Source organism: Ambystoma mexicanum, chromosome 3q (genome assembly GCF_040938575.1).
Source record: "Ambystoma mexicanum isolate Mex_15411 chromosome 3q, UKY_AmexF1_1, whole genome shotgun sequence".
Classification (NCBI taxonomy): Eukaryota; Metazoa; Chordata; class Amphibia; order Caudata; family Ambystomatidae; genus Ambystoma; species Ambystoma mexicanum.
Window position 1 is genome coordinate 1,068,003,987 of NC_090926.1, and position 20,452 is coordinate 1,068,024,438.

General features: G+C 45.4%; 1 protein-coding gene across 2 annotated transcripts in view; it reads right to left on the reverse strand.

Moving 5' to 3' along the window:
- Nucleotides 1–19,240, reverse strand: part of MAFG (MAF bZIP transcription factor G) — a 317,483-nt gene extending 298,243 nt beyond the window's left edge. The window contains exon 1 of one of the 2 annotated variants that reach the window (XM_069655303.1): nucleotides 19,031–19,240. The gene's annotated coding sequence lies outside the window, so the exon portion shown is untranslated. The remainder of the gene's footprint in view (nucleotides 1–19,030) is intronic. The other variant, XM_069655306.1, reaches the window with a different exon arrangement.
- Nucleotides 19,241–20,452: the final 1,212 nt, after the last annotated feature.

Sequence of the window (20,452 nt, forward strand, 5' to 3'; positions counted from 1 at the left end):
CTGTTGAGAGCAGAGGTATGTGTGTCCAGTGTGAAACTTGTTTCCTAGTGGTGCAAGTATACACTGGCCAGAACTGGGATATGAAAGTCGATTCTAGAGATCCGCCCTTTGAGGTCTGTTGAAAGGGTTGTTGTATGCAAGCGCCTTAGTTGAGTGCTACACATTTTAAGTTGCAAGCTACTAGCCAGGCTTGAAAATGTACACCACCTCAGTTCTCTCTCTACATGCAGAGCACACTATTTCTTACTCGCCATGAGTCCATTATAACTTGGCAATTGCCAGGGGCAGGTGTGGGCATGGCAACGTCTTGGCAGTGGTGCATTTTCTGTTAGGTAGTTGAAAGGAGATTTCCTGAGGCATCTGCATGTGGGCGGCTATTTCTGACAGTGCCCCTCAGACGCAGGCACATTTTCATACTCGACAAGAAAGGGAGTCAAAGTCTTCTTGAAAAGGTATAATCAGTCGAGAATTTGACAAATAAATGTATTGATGCAAGTTCAAATGCCTCAGTTCTTTTGCTAAAGGAATGCTTCTTCTGTATTCATTTTGAACAAAGTATTAAACAAATGCTCACAATGAATGATACGGATGCGATTTTAAACATGGTTCGATAGTGCCATCAGCTGAGTAAGAGCAGTACTGTCGCTCATCTTTTCATTTGACTTTTAGCAAGCAGGTCAACAGGATCCAAGATTGAGATACATGTTTGGACCTTGCCAGAGCTGGGCCCCAACACACTTAAAGCGCCGAGAGTGGACTATGTGCCAAATTACCACACTAATCTGCGACTTCTGCGGGACAGTTCAGTGGAAGGGTCCAGCACCAAGAGTGTCAATCTAGCTCTGCACCTTAACAAGCACTGCTGGGCAGGACGTCAAAAATGTGCTGACTGCCCTGATGCTCATGGGGAGGCACCCTGCATCTCCATGAACAGGGCATAACCTTCCAAAGCACTGCCATTATTGATTCAATGACCACCGTATGACACTGAGGCATAGGATAATCTATGCCCAAGAGTGCTGCATGTACCATTAAGATGTGTAGGGCATAAGGGAACCACTTAAAACCAGTACATATCTTGCTCCCCAAATTAATTCACCAAGAACAATCAGGCTTCATCCCCAACAGAAAGACCCATGACAACATAAGACGAATAATCCACCTCATAGAAAAGACCGGAATCATGGAAATCCCATCGGCAATAATAGCACTGGATGCTGAAAAAGCATTTGACCGGGTAGAGTGGTCGATGCTATTCGCTATACTACGGAAAATGGGCACGGGGGAGGATTTTATCAGCATGATTTGTGCAAATTACAACTCACCAAGGGCCAGGATTGCAGTCAACGGCGAACTCTCAGACCCAGTCATAATAGGCAGGGGAACAAAACAGGGATGCCCCCTATCGCCCCTACTCTACGCAATCTTCTTGGAACCCCTACTAGCGAAGATCAGAGCGGCCCCGGACATCAAGGGCATAGAAATGGGAGGGCACACGCACAAAACAGCGGCATACGCAGACGACATGTCCCAACAGGTGCTAACTGCACTTAAATCAGATGGAGGAATGGCGCTCCCCCACTTCAGAAAATACTACGAGGCGGCACAACTGTGGGTCCTACATGAATGGATCACAGACAACTCAGAAAAATGGTGGGAGGCACAGGACAGAGCCGTCGCAAGATCAAATCTGCGCCACCTTCTATGGAGGAGACCCGAGCACAGACATCACAACATCAAACTTAGCGAAGTTATGAACACCACCATGGAAATATGGAACAGAGCAACCAAGAAGGAAACCCTAACGAAGGATCCCGCCCCCTTCATGCCACTGTTCGACAATCCAGACTTCCCCCCCGGACTGGTGAAAGGATCCTTCAGGAAATGGCGTGAGGCTGACTGCACAAAGGTGGGTGACATGATAGAAGGCCAACAGATCAGAACCTTTTCAAATTGCCAGGAGCTGCTGGGCCTCACGGAAAGGGATAGATATCAGTACAAGCAGCTCCACCACTGGCTCTCAACACCAAGAATAACAATAGCATGGACAAGGGACATCACCCCATTTGAAACATATATGTTGACCCAAACGGGGGTGGGGGGGGGAATTTGTCTCCGCACTCTACAAATTTATAAAACGCCCAAGAAGAAAACATCACGTGGCAGTACATGAAAAAGTGGGAAGTAACCCTAGGGAAACAAATTGATCGGGACCAATAGACATACCTCTGGCTAATAATCCCAAAATGGACACGTGCAGTTCAAACGAGGGAAGCCTGGACGAAAGTGATGGTCCAATGGCACTATACGCCGGAGAGAATTCACAAAATGTTCCCAACAACGCAAGGGAAATGCTGGAGGGGATGTGATTCCTTGGGAACCTGGAGACACATCTCGTGGGACTGTATAGTACTGCAACAATTCTGGACGGAAGTGAAAGCACAGATGCAGAAAATCTTCGAGGGCGCGGCCAATTTAGGAGAGGCGGTATGGCTGTGCGGTATGTGGGCCCCCCGAGATAAGTCCTTTATGAAAACTCAAAAACTGAATTTTATGGGATTCCTAATAGCACCATGGCTAGCCATTGCACAAAAATGGAAACAGAAGACCCCCCCCCCCCCCCAACTACACAAGAATGGCTCAGGAGGATCTGTAACTATGTAGCCATGGAGAGGATCACCTATAACCTTCAAGGAGACAGACAGAAGTTCACCACAGATTGGGGAGACGCCACAGACTTCCTCCAAAGCGATTATATACTGCAATGGTGCCCACACAACATCCGCATTCTTGATATGTTTACAGCTTAAAATGAACACTTCCAAGGGTTGCAAAGACAATGCATGGACGTTTAACCGGATGAGAGGGAAGGGGGTGGGAGGGAGGGGTTTGTGGGACTGTGTTGTGTCCCGATGTTTAAGTTTGAAGAAATGCCAATAAAAATATTTTTTTTAAAAAACAAAACAGTACATATCTACGTGCCACACTTTACATTGGAGGGGTACGATACAGGGGTGGGTATGTATGTATTTTATATCCATGGGAATTTTGGAGAAAAAAAAAAAAAGGGACACCAAAGAGACATTTTAAAACACTTATTGACATCTTTATGAACTCAGTTTGTGTTATGCTTATCGACAATGGACCATGCCTCACCATGCTCGCTAAGGTTCGTTACCATATACTGTACTATTATGCATTATGTTGCGTAACGTTGCTCTGCTGGGATCTATAGGTTTTGCTTTGAAAGCTAAATCCAGGTTAACTGGAATCTGCCAGAGTTTTGCTTGTTTTTCACTGGCATTTCATCCCTTTATGCACTCCTTTATTTGTTATTGCCAGTTTTCATCTAGATTAACAGGTTAGGTCCTGTTATATTATTGGATGTTTGATTATGTCGTTTTGCTTTAATGTCTAATGTTCAAGTGCCTTGAAGCAGCCATAAGGTGGCAGGTTGCACTCCCCTAAAAATGTGTTAAATAAAATAAACAAAAACGGAAAGTAGACCTGAAAATGTTATCTGGTAACCAGGCTCTAAATCCCCATTTTGACCCAAGATGTGCACGATGCACTGTATTATCAGGACAAGGTAAATACAGACCAGGTCGAGGAAGATATACAAAAAGCTGGATTATGGAGATTAACTCTCGTAGGTGCCAGCTTTAGTTCAAGAGGATTCCTGCCTCACTCACGGCTATAACGATCCACATAAAAAGGTTCTAGCAGGCCTCAAACCTCCAGGAAACCCTGCCAGGGGCGTTTGCTACCAAGGAAGTCATGATTGAAAACCCACCCTCATTTAAAAGTGACCGTATTTCCTTCCATCTTTCCTGGCTACAGATCTGGCTTTTTGTGGCCGTTGAGGCCAGGGCATGTAAGCAGAATGGCTTTGCCCTCAAGAGTTTTCATGGGTATCGTTTCAACATGCCCAGGCTCACAAGGAGTCCCCGGCACTGTGAAAGACTAGCAGTCTGACCACTGCTGAGGCAAAGACAGAGTCCATGTCCTTAAACACGTTACATGAAAGCGCATGCATAGATTACGCCAAGACTACTGTGGTGGTGACTTAGTGCAGTATGTTTTTTTGTTACCATTACAAAGGTAGAACTAAAAAATAAAAACAAGGTGCAATTTTGCTAATTTTTTAGAGCTGCAAATGTAGCAAATTTGCATTTCTGACATGTAACCCCCAAATGTTATTAAGAAGATTGCCAAGCGGCCAACCTGCCAATTTCTCTTGCCCGAAAGTCTGCTTTGGCGCACATCACTTCTGTTTGACACCCATTCTCTCCACTTTGGCATCTCTCGCTGCTCCTCAGTCCTGTGAGGTGGCCGTATTGTCATAAAATACTACACAGAGCATGTCCTAGCATCCAGGAACCGTCAAAGCACAGTACCAGAACAAGATCGCCAGTCTGTCACTGCACATATGACAGAGATCTGACCCTCTCTCCCTACCTAACGTTTGGTTGCACATCCACTTCCACTGTTCAGTCTGATGAACACATCCTGCATAGGCAGCGCAGGCTAGATTTTTACACTATAGAAAGGCATCCCATTTTTAATAGTTTGATAGCCTTCTTTCAAGCCAGGCACCGCCTGGTCTTACTGTACTAGTCTACCAAGACAATAGCGGAAACTCTCAACAATAAACTGTTTGACATCAAGATTCCAGGCCATTTTAATTTGACCATTAAATTCCATTCCCCAGGAACATGCCGCTTTATATACAGTACACGTTTACTATGCCACTCTTGGCACAGTCTTTGCAGTGACAGAATTAATATTATGGAGTGACCTAGGTTACCAAGTATGGAGATCCCCAGGAAAACAACAACCACACTTCGGGGATTGCCGGAGCACACACTGGAGTCCCTCATTCACCAAACATTACACTGTGTCCTAACTTACAATTCTCCACATTTGCCTTGGAAACACAGCCTAGCTACCACAACACTTAAGACATATGCACCTCTTCCCTTTTGCAGAACCATGGTCGACATAACAGACTGACCCACACCCACACTATCACAAAATATTCTTCCCACTGCTGCATGCCCCCCTGCGTTTGTAGCATCTATTTCTCATCCTCTCATCGTCCCCTTGTTTATTTTATTTATTTGCATTTATAAAGCGCACAGAGCTGCCCTGAGGCATCATGGCGCTGTTACAGCGGGCTTGAGCTTAACATAGGTATGATCTAACAGTCGGTTGCAGTAGTAAAACAAGATTAAATGCTTTGAGTGCAGTGATGACAATGACAGGTGGTAAGAAACCAAGTGGGTCAAAATGTTATGCTTTGCTATGGTTACAGAGCAAGCATAACTATGCATGTTGGTTTAAACATTAGCAGTACCAGCGGTTTTCTTGGTTCCAGCTGACTAAGTTACAGATACCCCTGGCAGTAGAACAGTATGCCACTACACAGACAAGTCTAGGTGCTACTACTATGGTAGTCATTTGGCACAGTATAAAAACATAATATAACATCCTCACTTACAGGGTGTTTGCGCATTGGTCTACATTTTCACTCTACCAACAGCAAGCCCCATGCATTTCTTATAGTTCAGTGTTATTACCCAACCAGCCAACCTTCAAACAAATAAAAATGTTCATCTCTATCGACTAAAAGGGGTTCTCCTTCCAAACAGTTCGACCTCAACCTCTTCAAAGACTTAAGTTTAGGGAATGTCACTGACTGCAGTTAGCTATAAATATGCGTTCCCACTTAAGACCAACATTTGGCAATTAGGTTCTTCCATAGTATGTGAACGGCACGACAAGGACCGAGGATCCTACATTTGCATTTCACATCCTCGGAAAAGGAATTTTTGGGTTGCGGGGTACAGTAGCTCTAAAGGACAACCCAGTCTTTGTCATTAATCCGGACAACTCCCTGCGCCTTCCGACTCCCATACAGTAAGTATTAGGGACAGGGAGGGAGAATCCTCAAAAAAAAGGAACAGATGGCCAAATGAAAAGGTATGGGGTGTCCTGGAGTTGCCCCTATATTTCAGTGAGCTACACTGAGAATGACATGAAAACCAAGGGTGCCCCCCACCCCTAAGTTAACGATTCGTTACGTGAGCCTTGCGAGTGTGACTCGCGCACGCCAGGGAGCAACAATAATAATAATGCAAAATACGCCTGAATTTTCCTAGCTTTGATGACATTGAGCCCCCTAACATTCCAAATGAGCAGTGTAATGCCCTCTTTATCATTAGTATTTATAACTGGAGGGAAAGCCCTAGGAGACGGACAGGATATAGTGGGCTAAATAAACAGAGTATGTACACATTGGGTGGTCCTGTCCTCCCCAAGTTCTGTGTGCTGCGCACAATTTAAGGCAGCAAATGAATCGACCTTCCTGAAGATCCCATGCAGAGGTACAGAGATCCCGAGCATGGGATGAGAAAACAACCATTAACAATATCTGGTTTTTTGAAGATAGCCTTATTTTATTTCTTAAGTGGCTTTTTCTTGTAACTTTTTTGTAAAAACAAACATTCAATTTAGAATAAAGGATATAGGAAAAGAGTAAAGCATGGAAAACACATCAAGCATCAGAGTTTTAACGTCACATAATTTCAATCAAAAACTTGGTGAAGAACTGTGTTATAGCAATAAGAAGGCAATTTATCACAAGTCTGCGTAACTAATATGCAGAAACACCTTATGTTAAAAATTGCCTCCTTCACTCCAGGCCTCCGACTCACCTGCAACAGCTCCAGCAGCTCCCACTGTCGTGCGGCCCTCTGGGGCAAACGTTGGATCGGGCTTTCCAGCGGTTACCAGGCAAACATGCTTGCCCACACTAATTATAGAGTGTGTATGACAAAGGTCTTTATGACTCTAGATTTTCTGACTACAACTCCCATAAGCCATAGCCAGTATACCAATGGTGAGAGATCATGGGAGTCCATCTGGAGAGCTGCAAGTCGCAGACTCCTAGTGTATTTGGGATACCCGGTTTCCAGCTGTATGACAAAGGGTGAAGACGCTTTATCTTGCCCTTTTTGCTTGGCTGTGAATTTTTTGCCAGGGCAAAAAACAATGTCAGATGATGTGAGCAGCAGTTAGCGTATGGGAGAGGGGAGGAGAATGAGTGTCATTTATCTAACAGGAAGTGCACAGACGATGGGATGCTGACCATAACTTAAGGTATGGTACTGTTTATTTGTAAAGCGCCTATACACTAAGCAAGTGTTTCAAAGCGCTCAAGGAGGGAGGAAAAACAGTCAAAGCCCTTGAATTACTGAACGATACAAATCTGCATGGGCAGAGTGGGTGCATGGAACAAGAGCATATAATACAATAAACGGTGAAGATAACAGCAAATGTGTCTGACAACGATTCTGTATTTTTTCCAAGTGCATTAGGGCGCCACCATGCAAGGAGGGGAGACAAGGGAAAAACAGACGATCTTCAAGGCATGGTGCATTCAGATCATGCAAGTGCGCTGACAGGTGCAGTAGGGGGTGGGGCAAGTGAGAGTGGTGGGGGAGGTGGCTAAGTGCACCCAGTCAGTCAGAAGCTGGGGTAAGTGCTTAGAGATGCTACTCTCCTGGGTCCATGACCAAGTGCAGTAACAATGAGGCTAGTGCAAGGCCCGGAGGTGTGAGAGTACTGACAAGGGTGCCAGGGACCTGTGAGACTGAGTTACACCTGGCAGCCAGTAAAAAGGGTTCGCGGAAAAGTAGGGAGAGAGGGATAGAGCAGAGAGAAAGGTTAGCGAGGGAGAGAGAAGGAAGAGAAGAGGAATGTCTTAAGGAGTTTCCGGAACTTAAGGAGATCAGGTTAAGACAGAGTTGCAGCAGGGAGGCTATGCCAGTGAGGCCGCTGCAGGGGATAAAGATCTCCCTCCAAATCTCTGCTTGGAGAACCGGCTCACTCGCAGAAGGTTGGAGGTAGATGAGCGGAGGTCCCGGGAAGGACAGCATTTAGGTAGACAACGTTACAGATAGGTAGTTCCCAGGCCACAGAAAGCCTTGTGGACAATGCAGAGGGTCTTGATCTTGATCCTTGCAGCCACGGGGAGCCAGTGGGTGGATTTCAGCGCCAGAGAGATGCAATCCCTGGGCTCGAGGCCAAGGATACATTTTGCAGCTCTGTTCTAGATTAGTTGCAGAGGGCGGTAAAGCAGAGGCAGGGAGGTTGAGAAAGAGGCTGTTGCAGTAGTTCAGTTTTGAGAGAACCAGGGCTGTGGGGACAGTGAGCCACTGGGGGAAGAGTACCTCTGAGGAGGTGTAGCTGGTAGTTGGACTTTTTAGAGATGTCCGAAATGTGATTTGAGAAGGAGAGAGAGGAGTCAAAGATAACCCCAAGGTTTTTTGGCTTTCAGGTGGGTGCGGGCGCAGTGCCAAGGGAGGCCGGCCAGAGTGACAGTGGGAAAGCAGGAGTCCCAATGCGAACAATCTCAGTCTTACTGGTGTTGAGGCAGAGGTTGTTTGCAGCACACTATAAATGAATTGCAGACAGTCAGATATGTGTACGGTAGAGGAGGTGGCCGAGGGTAGGTAGGACATATGCATTGAAAACGTAGAGGAAATGTCTCTGAAATCCTGACTAATACGTCAATATTAGAAGGAGTAGAGCCTTGGTACAGCGTCTCACAGTTCAGGTTTTTCCAGTTCCTGTAACTCTGGTGGCTTCTCCAGCCTTGAGTGTCAATGTCTTTTGGTCTCCCATGGCTTCCCAAAGCCCTCTGGCCCACTGATAAGTGTGCTTTGTTGCTATTCGAGTTGATCTGGCTCACATAGCCCTTAATGCTTTCCCAGCCTCAAATCACATGGTTCGCTTCCCTCCACAGCGTTACCTTTTCATGAGCGTTTGCTTCCCTTCCTCGGCTCGGCAGTTAATGCAGTTCTCATGCAGAGCTTGGGGATCCAGGCTCACTGTTGCAGTCTGGTTTCGGCATCAGTTAAGGGACCCCAGGCCCACCATGGATTCACACCACAAGGCGAGATGGTTGCTTTACCATCCCAGTCTCCTGCTTGGCCTAGGCCTCTTTGCCGGTCGGGACGCGCATCTTCCGAGCACCTCATTTGCTCTCCACACTACCTCTGGCTGGGAGGTCTAGCGTGGCTATGCCCCTTCTGGACATCTTCCCCTCAGAGGATCACCTCTGGTAGGATTCTCTTCTCTCCATTCAAAGTTTCTCGTAGTTTTATGTACGTCATGACAAACAAAAGGGGTGCGTCTTTCTTCGACTGTGGTGTTAGGGAGAATTCTCCGTTTAGGCTGAATTTCCTAACCTAGTGAGTCCCCCAGCAGCTTTGCTGGATTTTTGGGGTTTATTTTTTTCTCCTGCCAAGAGTGAGACTCTTTTACCCTCACTCTTGGGCATGATCTGAGTGTGTTTCTTTGAATCTAGAGGTGTTTAATGGGCTATGGGGTCTTTTATTCCATAGGGCTTCATGTGTTTTTGTGATATGTGTTACACAGCACCCTCAGTGCAGTGACACAGGGGTGTCATAGTGACCCCCCAGTATAGACTCCATACCCTAGGACTGACTACTGTCTCCCAGGGCATGTAAAGTCACCATTGACTTTACTAATCTTAAATTCTGAACAGAACAAGTACAAACCATCATATTGTGGACGTACTGGCTGGGGCAATTCAATTGCCCCGGGGTCTGTTAGTCGAGGGGGCACGTCTCCGTCCCCCCTGATCGAGTTTTGGCTGGTGGCAGTGGATACTACTTTTTATATTCAACCGCAAATATTTTCCTATGGGATTTCCCATTGTTTTAGGCTACTACCTTTATTTAATTATTTACGGTAGCCTCGAACATACCGCTGGTTTATTTAATTAATATTATTTCTCCGGTTGGTATTTTTTGCCAAAGCTTGATTCTAAAATGGCGTTTGTGTTCTCTTCTGTGACTCCAACCCAAGTCGAGCCCTTTGTTCCACTTTTTGGCGGGCTTCTCCACAGAAGCCCTCCAAAGTGGTGCCACTGTGTCTGGGGTACTTAGGAGGGGTGGAGGGGAATTTAGGCACCCTGGACTGAGTTGCCTAGGCAACTCAAGTCGCACTCTGTCCTGATTGGCCCAAGTGGTGAGCCGGCCGGCTCACCACTTAGCATGTTTGAGTGACAGCTAGGCTGAGTGAATGGGGGTTTGCTGCATAAAAGCAGGGCTTTGGGGACTGGAACTGCAGAAGTCGCCACAGGACCTAAGAATCCGACGAGGGAGAAGCTGAGCCGACCTGCCACGACACCACCACCGGTGGAGCCCTGCTGGACTGCCTCACCACTTTTCCCAACGACAGAGGAGATCTCCCGCCGGAGAGTCTTCTTCCTTTGACTGGTGGGGATAACCAGTTTCACCGTCTTTTCGCTTTCCCGACGTATCTCGTGGCCGCCTTGCCCGTGCCAAGCACCCCGGCAACCGGGATACCACGTTTTACCACGACCGCGAGACAAAGGTACCACCTTTAACCGGAAAACTCTGCGGCTGGTTTCTGCCCTGGTAGTGCAAAGACCTTCATCTTTCCTCCAAGTCGAGATCTTCTCTTCCCCTGGACGACGACGCAACTTGCACCCACTACCAGGAACAACTGCCACCGCTGGAGGATCCTTCCCACTTAAGGTACCGTGTCCCGCCTGGCTTCCCTTGCTACCGACTGTGCGGGGTAGATTTAGCCCCCGGCTTTCGAACCTGGGTTAGCCTGGGACACCTTGGCTAAACTTTTCTAAACCTCTCACAACGCTTTTCTGAACCCTCTGCAAGACTTTCTAAGCCTAGTGTAACTGTGATCTTGGGCGCATTTGTGCTCTGCTCTCTCTAAGAGTGGGCCCAGCCTTTGGACTTTGGCTCACCAGTGACATTTTGCTCTCTGCCTTGCTAACAGTGTTCTGGAATCGTAGAGTGGTGTACCTCTTCATATTCTGTCTTTTTCCCTCCCTTTTTCACAAACTTATTAGAGTGCAATCTAGTTAAGCGCTCACCTCTGTATGAAAATAAGTGTGTTTTACTGTGATTTTCTAATAAGGAAAAAGGGGTGTATATATCATAATAGTAACTGTGTTGAGAATATTTTACAATAAGAGTGCTGGAGTGTTTCAACTGTGTGTTTTTAAATAAATAATTATATACTTTGATACCAAAGCTCTGGTCAGTGTTTGCTTGTATTATTGTATCTGAGTGCCTATTGAGTATACTTTGCATACTGCCTAACTCCCTTGAGGGAAGTCTGACTGCTCAGCCACAGCTACCAGGTAAACCTGGGTGGTACAGACTGCTACCAAGTGGGTTTACTGCCAACACCTGTAGTCTTAAATCTTTTGCAGTGTTCCCTAAGGGAACTGCACAGGTTTCTGCCTAACATGTGGCGTTCCGGCAGAACCCAGCAATACCTGAAGCCAAAGAGAGTGAAAAGATTTCACTATTCGGTAAATTAAAAACAACAGGATTAACTAAAGTCTTTCTGGTTCCTATGTAGGCATATAGCGTGTTCCAGGCAAGGAGTTTCTTATCGGAATGGGAATCATTGTCCCAGATAGGGGAGTCACTCCCAGTGAGGTCCCACTTTCCCAGACCCCTTGGGAAGGTCTTGCTAAGCGGGCTCACCGCCCTAGCCTCAAAGGGGACGGCTCCCCCTCTGGGGAGAAGGAGCGAATTGTCCAGATTCGTCACACTGTCCATAGCCATGGTGCAATGCCAGGATTTGCACCAGAGTAAACAACACCACTAACACCAGTGCAAGTGTGCTCATTTTACCTTCCGAAAACCCTATGCAAATACTTTAATTTAAGCATAGTGAAAACAAGCAGCAATGTGGTCCTTGCGCCGGCGCTACAATGTATGCCTGCCATCACCAGTGCTACAGTTGCAGAAGCCCTTGTCCAAACAGCAGTTTCACCTGAAACAAGCCCTTTGAATGGGGTGTGGGAAGAGCTTCCATCTTCCTTGGAGCATTCTTTCTTCACCTCTATGGCAAAACGAAGACTTTTATTCCCTACAGAGTTCCAGGTGAATCCTTATAGTCCAAAGATGAAACAATCAAGACAAGGGTTTTCCTCACTTAAATGGGCAAAATGCTACAGCAGATTGGACTCTTAAAAAGCTTGATGTGGACCAATTGTGGCTGCTGTAACAAGTGCCTTTTGCATGCTGATGTCATACTGGTCTGCAGGAAGTGAGGAGAGCGCATGAGGTTTTTAGAGGCCTAGCATAATCCAAGAAAGTGGAACCCCTCTCTGTGCTACTTTAAGTAAATCCCTCCCTATATCTGAATTTCCAGAAATTAACACCCTTGTTTGACAGAGCCTTAGTCATATCAGGATTGCCTTTAAAGCACTGGTCCCCGGGTGACCTCCCATGTCGGATTCCCGTCTCCTGGAATAATGCGTCGACCCTCTTAAGAGGAACCCAAAAGAAGCTTCAAGGGCAGGTATCCACATGATTGTTGTGGAAACACCCCAATACACACCCAGCCCCGTCATGAATGAGTCACCTCCCCAAGCTGGCAATAGGACATCCAAATGCCTGTGGTTTTATAATTGGTACATCTAACCTCGCACCATGTCATAATCGGACATGGCTTGTATCTGGTTATCAGCATGCCACCAGGCTGCTGGGCTACACAATTATTTTCTGAACCAGTGGTGCAAACCATTAAAAAGGAACCTCTGCCTGCTGGAACTGTGTGTTCCAGCAGCTGTTTAGGAATGCACAGGTGACCTTTAAACCTGCATTGCTGCAACTGCAGGGCAGGCACCAAAGATGTCAGGAGAGGTTCCAGCAAAGGTATACAGGTGCACTATGTTGCAAGGCATAAGATAAGCAGTGTTGCATAGCAATTTGCTAGGCAATTCTGTCTGCTTGCTAATCAAACGGGCACTTGTGTAGCAAAGACAGCCATTTAAGTTTCCCACTTCAATGAAAGCACAGCTCGCCTTGCATTCCTCTCTTGCCCATCTTGCTCTGTTCACTTCAAGTCCTAATTGAGAGAAAGTGCAGTAGTAATCATCTTCTCCACTCTTAAATTGCTAAAGGCATGTGCGGGACTGCTAAGCAAGAATATCTTTTTCAGATAATTGCAAACCCAAAATAATCGTGATGCTACTTTTATTAACCTTTCTATATCGTGTCTGGCAAACACCAGTATGTGTCAACTTTATATTGTTTTTAAAAAAACAGGCATGCAATTGCATTCCTAAAATTTAGGTTGTTACATAATGCATAATTACAGTATTGATACTGTATCATCTCCATGCTTTACAGCAAAGGTTAGTGTATATAAATTTCATTGTCAACTATATTTCATTTTGTTGGGGAAGATGCATCATATTGATTGACCGAGTCAACACTTTTGAAAATGTACATGATCAAATACTTTCGATGGCAAACCTAGTTCTGTAACCTGCAGGTTGCATACATCTTGCAACTGGTGCTCAACCCATGAGCGAGCCCATACTCCTTGACATTCTAAATTATCACCCAGTTGCTTTATACCAGGTACCCTGAAATTGAGATGACCACAAACTACAATATTTCATCTAGTTTGCTCAATTCTCTGCCTGCTACGCAATCCACCCTGCTTAGTCTTTCTTTCCGCTTACATAATGAATACACAAAGCGAACTAGATGCTTACACAAAGTAGTGATCTAGGTACAACGTCCTTACATCACGGGATGATTTTTCACTGGGTTTTTTTACCGCAAATTTTTTTACCAAAACACCCATCACATTTTTTAAGTGGGGGGGTTAGAAAATTATATACGGGGCATGGGTGTTTAGGAATGCACTCAAAATTAAAGGGAATGGCGGGTTGGGGGATCCCCCCCACCAAAACAATTGGAAATAAAACTGGATATAAAACTGTTTTTCGTTAATAACAAACTAAAAAAAAAAAAAAAGAAAAACTGCGACAAAACATCCCACGAGGACACGACTTGAATCGTGATCAATAGTTCCATCCAATCTGTACATCTACCGATCTATTGCAATACCAAACACTGTAGCTTTGCTTTATGATTGCATTATATATTACCACCTGCAGGAGACAGCTGGCCAAACTGTTTTCAGAGCCTTTTTTATCATATCTACTTATTTGTGTCCATTCATGCAGCTAACCTTTTACATTTTACAGACACTCAGCTGTGGCTCGCAAAGACTTTTCGCCCACTCGCATAGTTGAGTACATTATATGAGGGCCGAGTAGCATTTGCAAGAGATGTTTGAAATTTGTATGTAACATTTACTTCGCAGTAAATGTCAAACAAAAGTTTCACTGTGCATGGCTGGCCTCTGGGTGGCAGCAGTGTGCCAATCAAAGCGGGTTTGTAGTGACGTGCACCATTGTACATAAATTGCATTTTAAAATGTGTTGTCCATTGCTATGGGTCGAGTGCATTTTTCTTAGGTTGAATAGGGAAACTAAGTTACCCGAGCTGCAGGTCTAGCTGAATTTTAAAGAATTTGCAATGTCTGACTCCTCAATATCTTATTTCAGTGGTATCCAAAACTGCTGTATAGATGCTCATTTCATGTCTGGGTACAAATAACATCTGGTGACATTAACAATATTAGTCCAAAATTGCTAATCAAATGGGTCCGTTTCTTAATCAAAAATAATTCTAATTAGCAAACTCTGCTAATCAATTTTTGAAAACGAATTCATGCCTTGTGTTGTTTGCATGGAGCATTATGAAATGGGAGGTCTGATTAACAGCCCTCTTCCAGAAACAAGTGCCTGCCTCATTTTATTACGAAAAATCAAAAAGGTTCGACTATCCCACCCTCACCAGATAGTATTCTGTCACAAGTGGATCCCCGCAGAGAAAGGAAGAGGCAACTAAAGCAGATAGAGATACTGCAAGGAATGACTCAGTTAATACTTTGAATCACCACATGAGTTTGAAGGACAACCTGGGCCTTGACTTACGATATGCCTCTAGGTGTTCTTTCCGAGAAGGCTGTCCCCTGTTGATGAGGGTGTGGGGGAAATAGCCCAAACGCCGACTTGTGTGCCTCTGGATCGAGTACCCTTCCTTTTGACCGACATGGCTGTTGGCCCTGTTTCACTCCAACATTTTATTATTATCAAGGGAAAATTCCTACATTGTAGCTAGAAGACAATTTTTTCTGCAAGATCGTGGTGCACTGTAGGCCCTGTTGTCCATTTCTGTATACTGCTTATTCGTACAGCTTTTTGTGTGATCTCAGGGACCCAGCAGGATGTGTAGAGCAGACTCATTTCTTCAATTGTGTAGGTGGTGGAACAGCACCAAAAGAACACACATTGGCATGCAAGTGAAACGACAAGGGGTGCACAGACGTGGTATGAAATCAAATGCTGGCACTGAGCAAAGCAATATAGCCTCATCTCTAACAAAGAATGTTTGGTTTTCTTGTATGGCAACCCTTATGGTACATATTGCCCCCAAAATAAAGGAAATCCAAAGGAGGTCCATACAGCGTTGGATGAAACGAGACAAGAGCGTGAGCCGACCGGTTCAAGGGGTCAACAAAAATGGGAAAGCTATAAAAGATCTACAAGATAACCTGGGGCGAACAAACAAGATGTATTCAGAACAGCTGGCTTGGAAACACGCTGCAGACAGAATTGAAAATTTACAAAACCGACAGGCAGGAGAATCTACATTTTAGGGGCCTGGCGGAGAGTACTGAGGGGTAAAATATTGAAAGGTGGATTGAAGACTATTTGGCTCATATCGACCATTCCAAGCACACTGTGCAATCACATTCGATAGGGTTCAAAGAGTGGGCTGTCACTGCAGGGTGATGGAGCTCCTCCTAGAGATGAGGTAATGAAGTTCCAGGCTTACTCTGTGAAAAACAAATACTCAAAAATGTCAGACTTGAATAAAAAAATCCTTCAAAGGCCAGACTCTTTGTCTATCCAGGTTTAGCGCCAGTCCTACTCCAGATAAGGTGCAGCTTTATGCCCATTAATTAAGACATCAGAAATAAATGGACATTTCAGTTAGGCCTCGGCTTTTCCTGGCACAATAAATCACGCAGGGCCATAGAGCCACAAGTGGTTGGCTTGCATTATGTAAATTGGAGACGGATGGAGCTGTAGACACCTGTAGTTATATGATGATTGAGTTGGAGAAAAGAGCAAGAAACCGGGTGCCCATTCTCCTCAAATACATTTTTAAAAGTGTAGAAAATCTCGACCAATTTGGTAACGTCCTTGTTAGGGTCAATACAAAAACCCGTATGAGTTGTTGGTGGCAGAGGGGAAACATTTCTGCTGCTGGGTAAATGCACCAAGGTCTGTTAAAAGTGTAAGGCAACTACATGCAACAATTACTGCCCCAACATATTCAAGGTGTTCCATTTTAAAATGTGAGTTTAAATGCCATGCACACGAGTATCCACCTTTGCAATTTTTGAGAGCAAAAAGTAGATATTTGTAGTGTAGGAGGGTGGTAAGAAGTCATCAGGAATCAGGTAAAGCACAGGAGACTTGAATATAGAAAAAGGACTACGTTTATTTGTAGTTACAGGGCTAGTTGGTTAGAAAGGCAGGGAGCTAAATAGGTGACATGCTTTCAGTAAGATTCTCCCATTCTGTGTTCTCAACTGTAGCTCCTGGAACCCTCTTGTCCCAATACATTCTAGATGACACCACTCCATTCTGCTATCAGCACAGTGTGCACCCAGTACAGATAGATACATTAATACTACATTATTGCATGTATTAACACCTATTTACACATGAGAAACCTTTCGCTTCTGAATACTTTCCATCACAGCTATTCTCAACAATGAGGGAAAGGAAAAACAGGGCGGCTATCCTGGTTGCTAGGTACTTTGTTTATTATTGAGAGTGAGCTCCTTGACAAGGATGGTTGTTACCTGGATGTGAATGGTAAACGGCAAACAAACCGTGCAGTGTGAACCCAAAAAATGTGCAACTGGAAAGCCTGAGCTCACAGCTAAACGTTCCTCTTCGACTAATATATGTGAATCTGGGAATATCACTCTCCCTAATCTATATGGCAAAATTTAAACCACCTAGAATTGATTCTGTGAAGTGTGAATTACACAAAATCCCCCCATCACACAGGGTATAATGTGTTTGCTCCATGTATACGTCTTTTAGAGTGCACCAATCTCAACCTTTATGAGTCGTTTATATAATGCACAGACCATTTTGAACTGCCCCTTAGCTTGACCACTGTTCATGACATCGCCGTGTGTGAGCCATGGTACCCTCCTAACAGTAAATAGTAAAAATAAATTAAATCCAATTTTTATTTGGCTAGCGGAGTGGCTTTCCTGGTCTTTGAGGGTATAAGGAGTCCACCACACCATTAATCATATCACCTACATTAGCCTTGGGAATTAACCTAGGTAAAAGGCCCATGGTGTATCTATCCGCTACACAGTTTGAGGGTAGGGTGGTCAAGCATCATATCTTTCACATAATGATTTACTTATTCTCCTCTCTCTCCCACCATCCAGGGCATGTAGGTGCCACCTGCTGTTCCCACTTTTGCCTGCTACTGGACTGGGGCAAGCTCCCCTAATACTTAAGCACACTAGCAGCTCTATTAGCATCAGCCTCAGACATTATTTGCCAGCATATCCAGGATACAAATTCGTGACCGATCTTTTACACAGATGGCTGCAGCAGGTGCATCAGCCAACTAATGTACCTTGCACATATATATTCAAGTTAACCATTCTGGGGAAGGGGGGGGGGTTACCTTTTTTGAGAAGAAGTGAAAAAAATTGTTGATATGCGCAAAAGGTAATTCGGGCAAGGAAAGTGTAGTAAATCTAATTTGTTTTTTTTTATCGTGCACTTCTTCCATTTCGGCTGCAAGTTTACACAAAAGTGATGGATTGTACCATGAGTGCAGCCACCACCTCCAGGTAAACAATAAGGACAGCCCCATTCTTTGGGTGAAGCGCAGGGCCGGTCACTGGGCCAGCTCTCACTGGATCCGAGACCAAATGTGTAGCCGGATCTCGGGATCTGGCCAGAGTCGGCAGCCCCAAACCCCTGCTCTGCGCCGGGGAGAAGAAAAAAAAAAAAAGCACACGCGAGAAAACTGTAACTTCCTTGAGTGACCCCATGCAAGAGGAAGTTACAGTCCTCATCCAGTTTATATAAAAAAAAATAATAAAAAAGGTATCCGACCAACATTGCATAAACAAATACCCCTATTAACATCACTCTTGATGCAGCCACCCAACTGATTTCAGATGGGAGCTGCAGGAGCTTTGCTGGGTGTGTTTCAAGTAAAGGAAAACGTTGCGTATGGCGAACAGAAATCGCCGTGTTTGAATTAGTACCCAAGGGGAAGTTTTTTTTGTTTTTTTTTTTTATAAAATGGACTGCAAATCGCATTTTAAAGAAAATGTACTCAGCAATACTGTTCAAAGCTATTTTCCACATAGTGGTTTAAAGTGGAATTGCTATATAGTTTGGAAAAGAAGCAGCATGAAAGAATTTGCGCGGTTTTAAACTTAGTTTGGACATTTACTTTGATCGGCGGTCAACTGCCACCGCCGCCCTCTAAATCCCGTCTCCTCGGGCAGCACCCCCCACCCCCAAAACTCCACCCTCACCCCGACCCTTGTGGGATCCCCCACCAATTTTGTTGCATTTCCACCACTGGTGAAGCGTAAATACCACCAGTTGAAATCACTCATGTGGCAGATTTCGCCCATTACATTGCAGCATTGAGATGAGCACAATTTTACAAGGGGAAAGTAAAATCCCTGAAAAACAGCAACAATTGTCTCTAAAAACATCGCGAGTCTGCTTTTTAAATAGGAAAGCTTGACATGTATGAAGTCAGCTCGCCTGCTTGCATTATTATTTAATGGAGTTCCAATAGGGATCCATCAAGGGGTTGCAATCGTCACGGGTGTTGGGGGCGTGTTCTCTTGACGGGAGTTGTACGTACACCGAATGTCAATATGTCTCCATGGAGTGCGTTTGGTAGTGCCATTCCGCCCGCGGCGGCCAAAACTGGGGTGTGTACCTCCTGAGGGAGGTGTGCTTATCTAGAGGGAGGAGCCCCCACCGCACACTCACCGCCACCGCTGAGCACCCCCGGCCCGAGGTGCTGCAGGCCCAAACGCCGCTCGCGCTCTCCTGTGCTTCACAGCGGTCACATGATGTTTGGTCATGTGACCGCCATTGGCGCCAGACAAAGATAGCGTCAGGTCAGCCGTGTATTAAAGACACCCAACGCCAACCTTCGACAGGGAGAAAAGACTAAGAGGCCAACACTGACAGAATAGTACTTGGGCTGTGAAACGAACATAGAAAAAGAAGCAGCAGTGAAAGCAAAAAAGGACTACACGAGAGCTATTGCAAAAGAACCGACTGTGCCGTAAGAGAATCGGTTGATACTAGTTCCCATCCGAGAAACGGACCATCGGTTGCTAGCAGTGGAGTCACTTTACTGAAAATGTTGGGGGTTCATGACATCTGAAGAAAAGGTGCCCCAGCCAAATGAATGGGGACAACATGGTGTGCCATGAAAGTTGGGGGGGGGACAAACACCGCTGTACCCCCTAAAATTATGCCCATGGTTGCTAGGGCCATTTCTCAGGTGGGAAATAGCTGCTTCAGTGTGAGTGGGCTAGTTCCCATTAGAAAAATGGCCCTTTTTGCTCCCCTAGTGGCCAAGTCCTGCATAATAATGGAAACTAGCCAACCAACACTGAGAAGGCTAGTTCCCATTAGAGCAATTGCCCTTTTTGCTCCCCTAGTGGTAAAGTCCTGCATAATAATGGCAACTAGCCCACTCACACTGAGAAGGCTAGTTCCCATTAGAGAAATTGCCCTTTATGCCCCTAGTGGCCAAGTCCTGCATAATAATGGGAACTCGCCCACTCACACTGAAGCAGCTATTTCCCATTACAGAAACGGCCCTCTGACCTAGAGAGGAAGAAAGGTCCTCTCGTCTAATGGGAACTAGCCTATTGACACCAAAGCAGCTATTTCCCATTAGAGAAACGGCCCTCTGACCTGGAGAGGCAGAACGGTCCTCTCGTCTAATGGGAACTAGCCCACTCACACAGAAGCAGCTATTTCCCATTAGAGAAATTACCCTCCGAGCTGCAGAGGCAGAAAGGTCCTCTTGTCTAATGGGAACTAGCCCACTCACACTGAAGCAGCTATTTCCCATTAGAGAAACGGCCCTCTGACCTGCAGAGGCAGAAAGGTCCTCTCGTCTAATGGGAACTAGCCCATTCACACTGAAGCAGCTATTTCCCATTAGAGAAACGGCCCTCCGACCTGCGAGGCAGAAAGGTCCTCTCGTTTAAAGGGAACTAGCCCATTCACACCGAGAAGACTAGTTCCCATTAGAGAAACGGCCCTCCGATCTGCAGAGGCAGAAAGGTCCTCTCGTCTAATGCAAACTAGCCCACTCCCACTGAAGCAGCTATTTCCCATTAGAGAAACGGCCCTCTGACCTGGAGAGACAGAATGGTCCTCTTGTCTAAT